This window comes from Rhipicephalus microplus, chromosome 5 (assembly GCF_043290135.1).
Source record: "Rhipicephalus microplus isolate Deutch F79 chromosome 5, USDA_Rmic, whole genome shotgun sequence".
In the NCBI taxonomy this organism is placed as follows: domain Eukaryota; kingdom Metazoa; phylum Arthropoda; class Arachnida; order Ixodida; family Ixodidae; genus Rhipicephalus; species Rhipicephalus microplus.
Genome location: NC_134704.1, coordinates 162,556,322 through 162,568,771, shown reverse-complemented (window position 1 = coordinate 162,568,771; position 12,450 = coordinate 162,556,322). Strand labels below are relative to the sequence as shown.

The 12,450-nt window shown below is 46.5% G+C and overlaps 3 non-coding genes across 3 annotated transcripts; all 3 read left to right on the top strand.

Moving 5' to 3' along the window:
• Positions 1-101: 101 nt before the first annotated feature.
• On the top strand, positions 102-173 carry TRNAW-CCA (transfer RNA tryptophan (anticodon CCA)). Its single transcript has one exon. It is a non-coding gene; the product is annotated as a tRNA-Trp (tRNA).
• A 7,111-nt stretch (positions 174-7,284) lies between these two features.
• TRNAW-CCA (transfer RNA tryptophan (anticodon CCA)) lies at positions 7,285-7,356 on the top strand. The gene has a single exon. It is a non-coding gene; the product is annotated as a tRNA-Trp (tRNA).
• Positions 7,357-8,562: 1,206 nt separating this feature from the next.
• TRNAW-CCA (transfer RNA tryptophan (anticodon CCA)) lies at positions 8,563-8,634 on the top strand. The gene has a single exon. It is a non-coding gene; the product is annotated as a tRNA-Trp (tRNA).
• The last annotated feature ends 3,816 nt before the right edge of the window (positions 8,635-12,450 follow it).

The following is a 12,450-nucleotide window of genomic DNA, read 5'->3' as shown; positions in this document are numbered from 1 at the left end:
TATTTGTCTGTCTACATTGACTTGTCCCTTCACCTGTGCTTCATATACAGAAGGCCGAGCAAAACATGCTACCGCGTGTGTGCTAACGGCTACCCTAAGTTGACTCGGTGGCGCAGTGGTAGCGCGTCTGACTCCAGATCAGAAGGTTGCGTCTTCGAATCACGTCCGGGTCCAATTCTTTTTTTCTTATTTTCATCTATCTGTCTATCTACTTATTTGTCTGTCTACATCGACTTGTTCCTTTACCTGTGCTTCATCGACAGAAGGCCGAGCAAAACATGCTACCACATGTGAGCGAACGGCTACCTTAAGCGGACTCAGTGGCGCAATGGGATTCCACTTCCGGCCACGACAGTGAACGGACGTGTTTATCATGTGCTCCCGCGTAGGGGCGGTTTCAGCGGCCCGTGTGGGCCGCGGTATCAGGTGTACCGAAAAGCCAGGCGAAGATTTCCAGGTTGTTCTGCCTCAGCTGCCTTCAGGTGATTCCGTTTTGCACACGGTTTTTTTGCACGGAAACTTGAAAGCCAGGCCATATCGAGTGGAGCATGTCCGAGACAGCCTTGCTCGTCTTTCGCTGCTGCCGGAAGTGGTTGCCCTAGGGGCATACCAAATGAATCATGTATGGGCAGTGACGTTCAAGGATGATGAGGGTAAAAAGAAGATGCTGGCGGCGGAGTCTTTTGATCTAAAGGACCATCGCTGTATGGTGGTTGACCCCCGTGATCGAAGTGTGCGGCTGAAGTTGTACTGGCTTCTTCATGGCGTGCCGGACGAGGCTGTGCGAGTCGCCTTAACGCCCTACGGAAAAGTGACCGAGACAAGCAGAGATAAATGGAAGGTGCAGGGTTGCAATGATAAAGGTTCAACCACGCGGTCGGTCACGCTGAGGCTACACGCGGGCGTGTCCGTGGACGACCTGCCACACCAACTGCGAGTTGCGGAGGATATGGCGCTCGTCGTAATTCCTGGCAGAGCACCGCTATGCCTCCGATGCCGGGCTATCGGACACATTCGACGGGATTGCCGCGTGCCGCGCTGTGGGGTCTGTCGTCGCTATGGCCACGATGACGCCCACTGTGTGAGGTCGTACGCCAGCATTGCGGGCCCAGGCCAAACAGACGAAGTGTCTGAACACCTGATGGATGCCGTGGATGCCGAAGAAGCGAGCAGGGAAGACGGTTATACGGAAGGCCCTGCCACGCCCCCTGAACAGTCTTCTGGGGCCGCACTGGAATCTACCAATAAAGGCGACAAGCACTCTGGTGCGCCAGGAACGAATTTAGACACGGCAGCAGTAGAGAACGACGCTACAGCAGCGAGCAAGTCATCTTCAGCTGCGCGAGAGGGCGGCCCGGAAGCAACGGACGCCGAGATGACCAAGGCCGGTGCTATCGCTTTTAAGCGAGCTCGTGAAACACCTGACCGTACCGGAAATGTTGACACGTCGGCCATCAATGAACCTCCAACAAAGACGGCGACTGGTCGTCGGCCTACCTTTAAACCACGACCAAACCTGTCTCCTGACCGTAGGGGCACTCAAACGTCGGCCCCGCCGTAGCGGAGGAGACGTTCCGAGGCTTTCTACGCTGAGCACACGCAACCACTGTTGCGACGTGAGTATGACACCTGACGAAACAACCTTCAAGAAATGGCGACTAACTTTAAAACTGGTATTTGCATCGCGACGTTGAACTCAAGAGGCCTGTGTTCGCGCAGGAGACAATGCCAGATTAGTCGCATTTTGTTAGAAAACGACATAGACCTCCTGGCTGTACAAGAAACTAAAATGGAAAGTGAAGAACAAACGGAGCAAATGGTTCAAGTTTTTCGCTCTAGGTACAATGTCTGCGTTTGTCATGCTGTTGGGCGGTCAGGAGGCTGTGTCGTTTTCATACGTAGTAGTATCGCGGTTGTTGAAAATGTGTCTACCTGCGATAGCGGTAGGCTGGTTGTGTGCGACTTCAGTGTTTCTGGAATGCCTTGGCGCGTTGTGTGTGTTTATGCACCGAATAGATCGCACGAACGGGAATTTTTTTTCAGAGCGATTGAAGGATTCTTGAAAACGGAAAGAAATGTTGTGGTTCTAGGGGACTTCAATTGTGTCTGTAGAGCTGAGGATAAGACAACGAGCTTCAATGTGCGCGATAGAAGCGCTGAGCTGTTGAATAAAATAGTGAACGAGACAGGGCTGGAAGATGTCGGTTATGTAATGACGCGAGAGGGTGAAGTAGGATATACGCACTTTCAAGGTCATTCGCACGCGAGGTTAGACAGAATATATTTGTCGGCAAAGTTGGTGCCACTATGCTCATCTTATCAAATTCAACATCTTAGTTTTAGTGATCATTGTCTGGTCAAGGTCAACATTGGCGAAAAACGTAAGGCTGCGAAGTTTAATTGGTTTCTATGGAAATTTAATGAAAAGCTGCTGCAAGATGAAATATTTGTCACAAAAACCAAAGAATGTCTTTCAAATGCTCTTCGTTTGGAGACCAATAACTTCATAGCTGTGTGGGAGCAAATGAAGTGTGATATAAAGATGATAGCGATTGAAAGAGCCTGTGTATTACGTAATCGGGAAAGGCAACAAGAGAGGCAGTTACAAAGCGAACTAGACTACATGTTAAGCGTAGAAAATGAAGTGCCGGGAAAATTTAAGAAAGAAATAAAGGAGGCGAAAGCAAAGCTCGAATTCATCGACGACGAAAAGTACCGCGGAGCAATGATAAGGGCTCGCACTGAACGGCTGTGGATGGGTGAAACGCCCACTAAGCGGGTGCTCAGTGAAGAAAAGAAACATGCAGCAAACAAAGAGATAAATGAAATTCGATACTGCAATTACATTACCCGGGACCGCGAACAGATAAAGCACGCCTTTGTCGAGTTTTATACGCAACTCCTTAGCCATACAATCAATGACCCCGAACGATTCAAAGAGGACTTTCTGACCCTTATGCCGAGATTGGAAGACTCTGAGCGGGAGCTACTGGAAGTAGAAATCACTGTGGCAGAAATTGAATCAGCTATAGATAACCTGGGTAACGGCAAGTCACCAGGGCCGGATGGGCTTGGTGCTGCCATATACAAATTTTTTAAGACAGAAATGGCACTGGCATTACACCGAGTGATCAGAGAATGCTACGACAAGCAGCAAACACCTCATTCATTTAGGACAGCACACGTAGTATTAATCCCCAAAACTGATGACCCCGCAAAGCTACTTTCAGTGGAATCCTACCGACCTATCAGTTTGAGCAACACTGACTATAAAATATACACGAAGGTCCTAGCAAGACGGCTCCAAAGTGTTGTCACATCCCTTGTCGGCCCGCATCAGACATGTGGGATTAAGGGCAGAACCATATTCACAAATATACACGTAACCAGAAGTATTCTAGAATGCTGTGATGCAAATAATGACCGCGTGGCCATGATTCAGCTAGACCTGCACAAAGCGTTCGATAAAGTCGTACATGAAATTTTGTTTTTATTGCTGGAACATGTGAATGTAGGAACTGTCATTACAGAAGGCGTTAGAATGGTGTATCATGACTGCAGGGCTAATTTAGTAATCAACAAAGAAGTAAGTGCTTCAATTCCTGTGCGCTCGAGCGTGAAGCAAGGTTGTGCCTTGTCGCCACTCCTTTTCGCGCTTTACTTAGAGCCCTTCTGTTTACGAATACTTGCATCACCAAGTATAAGAGGGTATACGTTTCTGACCAGTGGAATTAGAATTTTAGCCTATGCTGATGACGTCGCAGTGTTTTGCAGTGACAAAGAAAGTGTGCAAGAAGTTGTACGAATAGCTAGGGAATTCTGTGCAGCAACGGGCAGCGCAATCAGTTGGCCAAAATGTCTAGGCGTTTGGCATGGCCAGTGGCAAAGCACACCCGAAGTTTACTGTAACATGAATTGGAAAATCATGCCCGGAAAGTACCTCGGTGTGCCTTTGGATCACTACCGCAATGCTACGGAGTATTGGTCTGAGGAACGTCAACGCATTAAAAATTGTACTGATAAGTGGGGAGGTCGCAATTTATCAATGTTTGCAAAAGCGTCCGTGTGCAATGTATTTCTGATTGCAAAAGTGTTTTATGTATTACAAGTGTTAACCATGACCCGCACTTCGGTCCAGAAAATGCACCGAGTATTCGCGACCTTTATATGGGGGTCGCAGTGGGAGCGCACGAGCCGGTGCAATTTATTTCATAGGGTAAAATATGGTGGTCTGGGGCTTTTGCATTTGTTTTTTAAGCAGTTGGTGAGCAGATTCATGTTCGCTCGAGATCAAACTGACAATTTCTTGAGAACTGTGATCCAAGCAAGACTGCAGACCCCCTTATCTGATTTCGTCGTGTCATCTTTTTCCTTCGAAGCTGGACCACTCAGTCCTTATTTGCGAGAAGTAGTTACAGCTACACGCCTGCTCAAGGAAAGATTTTCGTACGAATACTTGTCCGACGTGAAAAAAAAAGAAACTGTATCGTGACCTTCTTGATGTCTTCCTGCCAGTGCCCGTCTACCGAGCTTCGTGCAGGCTAGGTTCTGAGCGTGACGTGTTTAAACGTGTTAAGAGAATGCCGGTCAGACCCTCTGTCAAAACATTCTTCTTTCAAGTGCATACCGGCACTCTCCCTGTACTGCCATGGCTAAAAAGTAAAGGGCTTTTTGTACCGTGGTCCGTCAACTGTCTAATCTGCGGCAAACCAGAAACGATAAATCATATCTTTCTCGACTGCCATGATGCTGTGTTCTTGTGGGACGTACTACAACGGACTATAAAAAAAGAACTACCTATCAACGCTTTTGGAATCCGTTTTCTTCCGTGTGCAGCTGCAGGGGAAGTGCCGAGTGACATGTTAATGTTGCTTTGCATGCATAGTGTGTGGAGGACAAGAATGGATGTTCGACATATGCGTGTAGACGCACGTTCAGCGAGAGACTATTTTGTTGAGAGTATGCTGTATACACGAGACGTGTTTAAAGCGCTGCCTGAACCCCCCGAGTGGTTACCTGTGCTCGACCAATTGGCTTCTGTGAAGCCTTTTTAAACCAAGTGCACTGGCCAAGTTGAAGCTGGTGTTTTAGTAAGTGTACATATTTTGTATGTATTTCCTTTGCTTGTGGTTATTAAAAGGCAATAAAGAAAAAAAAAAAAAAAAAAAAAAAGAATCGGTGGCGCAACTTTAGCGCGTCATTCTCCAGATTAGAAGGTTGCGTGTTCGAACCATGTGCGGGTCAAATTCTCTTTTTTGTTAATTTTATCTCTCTATCTACCTATTTGTCATTCTACAATGACTTGTCCCTTTACCTGTGCTTCATCGACAGAAGGCCGAGCAAAACATGCTACCGCGTGTGTGCGAACGGCTACTCTAAGTGGACTCGGTGGCGACTTTAGCGCGTCATACTCCAGATCAGAAGGTTGCGTGTTCGAACCATTGCGGGTCAAATTCTCTTTTTTGTTATTTTTCTCTGTCTATCTACCTATTTGTCATTCTACAATGACTTGTCTCTTTACCTGTGCTTCATCGACAGAAGGCCGAGCAAAACATGCTACGGGTTGTGTGCGAACGGCTGCGCTTAGTGGACTCGGTGGCGACACAGTAGCACGTCTGTCTCCAGATCAGAAGGATGCGTGTTCGAATCACGTCTGGGTCAAATTTTTTTTTATTATTTTTATCTGTCTATCTACTTATTTGTCATTCTACAATGAGTTGTCTCTTTACCTGTGCTTTATCGATACAAGGCCGAGCAAAACATGCTACCGCGTCTGTGCGAACGGCTACCTTAAGTGGACTCGGTGGTGCAACTTTAGCACGTCTGACTCCAGATCAGAAGGTTGTGTGTTTGAATCACGTTTGGGTCAAATTCTCTTTTTATTATTTTCATCTATCTGAATATCTACCTATTTGTCTGTCTACAATGACTTGTCCCTTTACTTGGGATTCATCGACAGAAGGCCGAGCAAAACTTGCTACCACGTTTGTTCGAATGGCTACCCTAAGCGGACTCGGTGGCGCAACGGTAGCGTGTCTGACTCTAGATCAGAAGGTTGCGAGTTCGAATCACGTCTGGGTCCTATTCTCTTTTTAATTATTTTCAACTATCTGTCTATCTACTTATTTGTCTGTCTAAAATGACTTGTCTCTTTACCTGTGTTCATCGACAGAAGGCCGAGCAAAACATGCTACCGCGTGTGTGCGAACGGCTACCCTAAGCGGAATCGGTGGCGCAACTTTAGCGCGTCATTCTGCAGATCAGAAGGTTGCGTGTTCGAATTACGTTTGGGTCAAACTTTCTTTTTTAATATTTTCAACTATCTGTCTATCTACTTATTTGTCTGTCTACAAGGACTTGTCTCTTTACCTGTATTTCATCGACAGAAGGCCGAGCAAAACATGCTGCCGCGTGTGTGCGAACGGCTACCCTAAGCGGACTGGTGGCGGAACTTTAGCGCGTCATACTCCCGATCAGAAGGTTGCGTGTTCAAACCATGTGCGGGTGAAATTCTCCGTTTTGTTATTTTTATCTGTCTATCTATTTATTTGTCTGTCTACAATGGCTTGTCTCTTTACCTGTGCTTCATCGACAGAAGGCCGAGCAAAACATGCTACCGCGTGTGTGCGAAGGGCAACCCTATAAGCGGACTTGGTGGCGCAACGGTAGCGTGTCTGACTCTAGATCAGAAGGTTGCGAGTTCGAATCACGTCTGGGTCAAATTCTCTTTTTAATTATTTTCAACTATCTATCTATCTACTTATTTGTCTGTCTAAAATGACTTGTCTCTTTACCTGTGTTCATCGACAGAAGGCCGAGCAAAACATGCTACCGCGTGTGTGCGAACGGCCACCCTAAGCGGAATCGGTGGCGCAACTTTAGCGCGTCATTCTGCAGATCAGAAGGTTGCGTGTTCGAACCATGTGCGGGTCAAATTCTCTTTTTTGTTATTTTTATCTGTCTATCTACCTATTTGTCAATCTACAATGACTTGTCTCTTTACCTGTGCTTCATCGACAGAAGGCCGAGCAAACATGCTACGGCGTGTGTGCGAATGGCTGCGCTAAGTGGACTCGGTGGCGACACAGTAGCACGTCTGACTCCAGATCAGAAGTTCGCGTGTTCGAATCACGTCCGTGTTAAGTTCTTTTTTATTATTTTCATCTATCTGTCTATTTACTTATTTGTCTGTCTACCATGACTTGTCTCTTTACCTGTGCTTCATCGACAGAAGGCCGAGCAAAACATGCTACCGCGTGTGTGCGAAGGGCTACCCTATAGGCGGACTCGGTTGCGCAACGGTAGCGCGTCTGACTCCAGATCAGAAGGTTGCGTGTTCGAATCACATCCGGGTCAAATTCTCTTTTTATGATTTTCATCTATCTGTTTATCTACTTATTTGTCTGTCTACAATGACCTGTCTCTTTACCTGATTTTCATCGACGGAAGGCCGAGCAAAACATGCTACCGCGTCTGTGCGAACGGCTAACTTAAGCGGACTAGGTGGTGCAACTTTAGCACGTCTGACTCCAGATCAGAAGAATGCGTGTTCTAATCACGTCCGGGTCAAATTCTCTTTTCATGATTTTCATCTATCTGTTTATCTACATATTTGTCCTTCGACAATGACTTGTCCCTTTACCTGTGCTTTATAGACTCAAGGCCGAGAAAAACATGCTACCGTGTGTGTGAAAACGGCTACACAAAGTGGACTCGGTGGCGACACGGTAGCACGTCTGACTCCAGATCAGAAGGTTGCGTGTTCGAATCACGTCCGGCTCAAATTCTCTTTTCATGATTTTCATCTATCTGTTTATCTACTTATTTGTCTGTCTACAATGACCTGTCTCTTTACCTGATTTTCATCGACAGAAGGCCGAGCAAAACATGCTAGCGCGTGTGTGCGAAGGGCAACCCTATAAGCGGACTTGGTGGCGCAACGGTACCACATCTGACTCCAGATCAGAAGGTTGAGTGTTCGAATCACGTTTGGGTCAAATTCTCTTTTTATTATTTTCATCTATCTGAATATCAACTTATTTGTCTGTCTACAACGAATTGTCCCTTAACTTGGGATTCATCGATAGAAGGCCGAGCAAAACTTGCTACCACGTTTATGCGAACGGCTACCCTAAGCGGACGCGGTGGCGCAACGGTAGCGTGTCTGACTCCAGATCGAAAGGTTGCGAGTTCGAATCACGTCTGGGTCAAATTCTCTTTTTTTATTATTTTCAACTATCTGTCTATCTACTTATTTGTCTGTCTACAATGACTCGTCTCTTTACCTGTGTTCATCGACAGAAGGCCGAGCAAAACATGCTGCCACGTGGGGGCGAACGGCTACACTAAGCGGACTTGGTGGCGAACTGGTAGCGCGTCTGACTCTAGATCAGAAGGTTGCGTGTTCGAATCACGTCCGGGTCAAATTCTCTGTTTTATCCTTTTCATCTGTCTATCTACTTATTTGTCTGCCTACAATGACTTGTCTCTTTACCTGTGCTGCATCGACAGAAGGCCGTGCAGAACATGCTACTGCGTGTGTGCGAACGGTGACCCTCAACGGACTCGGTGGCGCAACGGTTGCACGTCTGACTCCATATCAGAAGAATGCGTGTTCGAATCACGTCCGGGTCAAGTTCTCTTTTTTATTATTTTCATCTATCTGTCTATCTACTTATTTGTCTGTCTACAATGACTTGTCTCTTTACTTGTGTTTCAACGACAGAAGACCGAGCAAAACGTGCTACCGCGTGTGTGCGAACGGCTACCTTAAGCGGACTCGGTGGTGCAACTTTAGCACGTCTGACTCCAGATCAGAAGGTTGCGTGTTATAATCACGTCCGGGTCAAATTCTCTTTTTATGATTTTCATCTATCTGTTTATCTACTTATTTGTCCTTCTACAATGACTTCTCCCTTTACCTGTGCTTCGTCGACAGAAGGCCGTGCAAAACATGCTACCGCGTGTGTGCGAACGGCGACCCTAAACGGACTCGGTGGCGCAACGGTAGCGCGTCTGACTTCAGATCAGAAGGTTGCATGTTCGAATCACGTCCGGGTCAAATTCTCTTTTTAATATTTTCATCTATCTGTCTATCTACATATTTGTCTGTCTACAATGACTTGTCCCTTGACCTGTGCTTCGTCGACACAAGGCCGAGCAAAACATGCTACGGTGTTTGTGAAAACGGCTACACAAAGTGGACTCGGTGGCGACACGGTAGCACGTCTGACTCCATATCAGAAGGTTGCGTGTTCGAATCACGTCCGGGTCAAGTTCTCTTTTTTATTATTTTCATCTATCTGTCTATCTACTTATTTGTCTGTCTACAATGACTTGTCTCTTTACCTGTGCTTCATCGACAGAAGGCCGAGCAAAACATGCTACCGCGTGTGTGCGAAGGGAAACCCTATAAGCGGACTTGGTGGCGCAACGGTACCACGTCTGACCCCAGCTCAGAAAGTTGCGTGTTCGAATCACGTCCGGGTCAAATTCTCTTTTTAATATTTTCATCTATCTGTCTATCTACATATTTGTCTGTCTACAATGACTTGTCCCTTTACCTGTGCTTCATCGACACAAGGCCGAGCAAAACGTGCTACCGTGTGTGTGAAAACGGATACACAAAGTGGACTCGGTGGCGACACGGTAGCACGTCTGACTCCATATCAGAAGGTAGCGTGTTCGAATCACGTCCGGGTCAAATTCTTTTTTTATTATTTTAATCTATCTGAATATCTACTTATTTGTCTGTCTACAATGACTTGTCCCTTTACTTGGGATTCATCGACAGAAGGCCGAGCAAAACATGCTAACACGTTTGTACGAACGGCTGCCCTAAGCGGACTCGGTGGCGCAACGGTAGCGCGTCTGACTCCAGATCAGAAGGTTTCGTGTTGAATCACGTTTGGGTCAAATTCTATTTTTTATTATTTTCAACTATCTGTCTATCTACTTATTTGTCATTCTACATTGACTTGTCTCTTTACCTGTGCTTCATCGACAGAAGGCCGAGCAAAACATGCTACCGCGTGTGTGCGAACGGCCACACTAAGCGGACTCGGTGGCGAACTGGTAGCGCGTCCGACTCCAGATCACAAGGTTGAGTGTTGGAGTCACGTCCGGGTCAAATTGTATTTTTTATTATTTTCATCTGTCTATCTACTTATTTGCCTGTCTTCAATAACTTGTCTCTTTATCTGTGCTGCATCGACAGAAGGCCGAGCAAAACATGCTACCACGTGTGTGCGAACGGCTGCACTAAGTGGACTCGGTGGCGACACGGTAGCACGTCTGACTCCATATCAGAAGGTTGCGTGTTCGAAACACGTCCTGGTCAAGTTCTCTTTTTTATTATTTTCATCTATCTGTCTATCTACTTATTTGTCTGTCTACAATGACTTGTCTCTTTACCTGTGCTTCATCGACAGAAGGCCGAGCAAAACATGCTACCGCGTGTGTGCGAACGGCCACACTAAGCGGACTCGGTGGCGATCTGGTAGTGCGTCCGACTCCAGATCAGAAGGTTGAGTGTTGGAGTCACGTCCGGGTCAAATTGTCTTTTTTAATATTTTCATCTGTCTATCTACTTATTTGTCTGTCTACAATGACTTGTCTCTTTATCTGTGCTGCATCGACAGAAGGCCGAGCAAAACATGCTACCACATGTGTGCGAACGGCTGCACTAAGTGGACTCGGTGGCGACACGGTAGCACGTCTGACTCCATATCAGAAGGTTGCGTGTTCGAATCACGTCCGGGTCAAGTTCTCTTTTTTATTATTTTCATCTCTCTGTCTATCTACTTATTTGTCTGTCTACAATGACTTGTCTCTTTACCTGTGCTTCATCGACAGAAGGCCAAGCAAAACATGCTACCGCGTGTGTACGAAGGGAAACCCTATAAGCGGACCAGGTGGCGCAACGGTACCACGTCTGACTCCAGATCAGAAGGTTGCGTGTTCGAATCAAGTTGATGTCAAATTTTCTTTTTATTATTTTCATCTATCTGTCTATCTACTTATTTGTCTGTCTACAATGACTTGTCGCTTCACCTGAGCTTCATCGATAGAAGGCCGAGCAAAACATGCTACCACGTGTGTGCGAACGGCCACACTAAGCGGACTCGGTGGCGAACTGGTAGCGCGTCCGACTCCAGATCAGAAGGTTGAGTGTTCGAGTCACGTCCGGGTCAAATTGTCTTTTTTAGTATTTTCATCTGTCGATCTACTTATTTGTCTGTCTACAATGATTTGTCTCTTTATCTGTGCTGCATCGACAGAAGGCCGAGCAAAACATGCTACCACGAGTGTGCGAACGGCTGCACTAAGTGGACTCGGTGGCGACACGGTAGCACGTCTCACTCCATATCAGAAGGTTGCGTGTTCGAATCACGTCCAGGTCAAGTTCTCTTTTTTATTATTTTCATCTATCTGTCTATCTACTTATTTGTCTGTCTACAATGACTTGTCTCTTTACCTGTGCTTCATCGACAGAAGGCCGAGCAAAACATGCTACCGCGTGTGTGCGAAGGGAAACCCTATAAGCGGACTTGGTGGCGCAACGGTACCACGTCTGACTCCAGATCAGAAGGTTGCGTGTTCGAATCAAGTTTCGGTCAAAATTTCTTTTTATTATTTTCATCTATCTGAATATCTACTTATTTGTCTGTCTACAATAACTTGTCCCTTTATTTGGGATTCATCGACAGAAGGCCGAGCAAAACATGCTACCACGTTTGTGCGAACGGCTACCCTAAGCGGACTCGGTGGCGAACCGGTAGCGCGTCTGCCTCCAGATCAGAAGGTTGCGTGTTCGAATCACGTCCGGGTCAAATTGTCTTTTTTAGTATTTTCATCTGTCGATCTACTTATTTGTCTGTCTACAATGATTTGTCTCTTTATCTGTGCTGCATCGACAGAAGGCCGAGCAAAACATGCTACCACGAGTGTGCGAACGGCTGCACTAAGTGGACTCTGTGGCGACACGGTAGCACGTCTCACTCCATATCAGAAGGTTGCGTGTTCGAATCACGTCCAGGTCAAGTTCTCTTTTTTATTATTTTCATCTCTCTGTCTATCTACTTATTTGTCTGTCTACAATGACTTGTCTCTTTACCTGTGCTTCATCGACAGAAGGCCAAGCAAAACATGCTACCGCGTGTGTACGAAGGGAAACCCTATAAGCGGACCAGGTGGCGCAACGGTACCACGTCTGACTCCAGATCAGAAGGTTGCGTGTTCGAATCAAGTTGATGTCAAATTTTCTTTTTATTATTTTCATCTATCTGTCTATCTACTTATTTGTCTGTCTACAATGACTTGTCGCTTCACCTGAGCTTCATCGATAGAAGGCCGAGCAAAACATGCTACCACGTGTGTGCGAACGGCCACACTAAGCGGACTCGGTGGCGAACTGGTAGCGCGTCCGACTCCAGATCAGAAGGTTGAGTG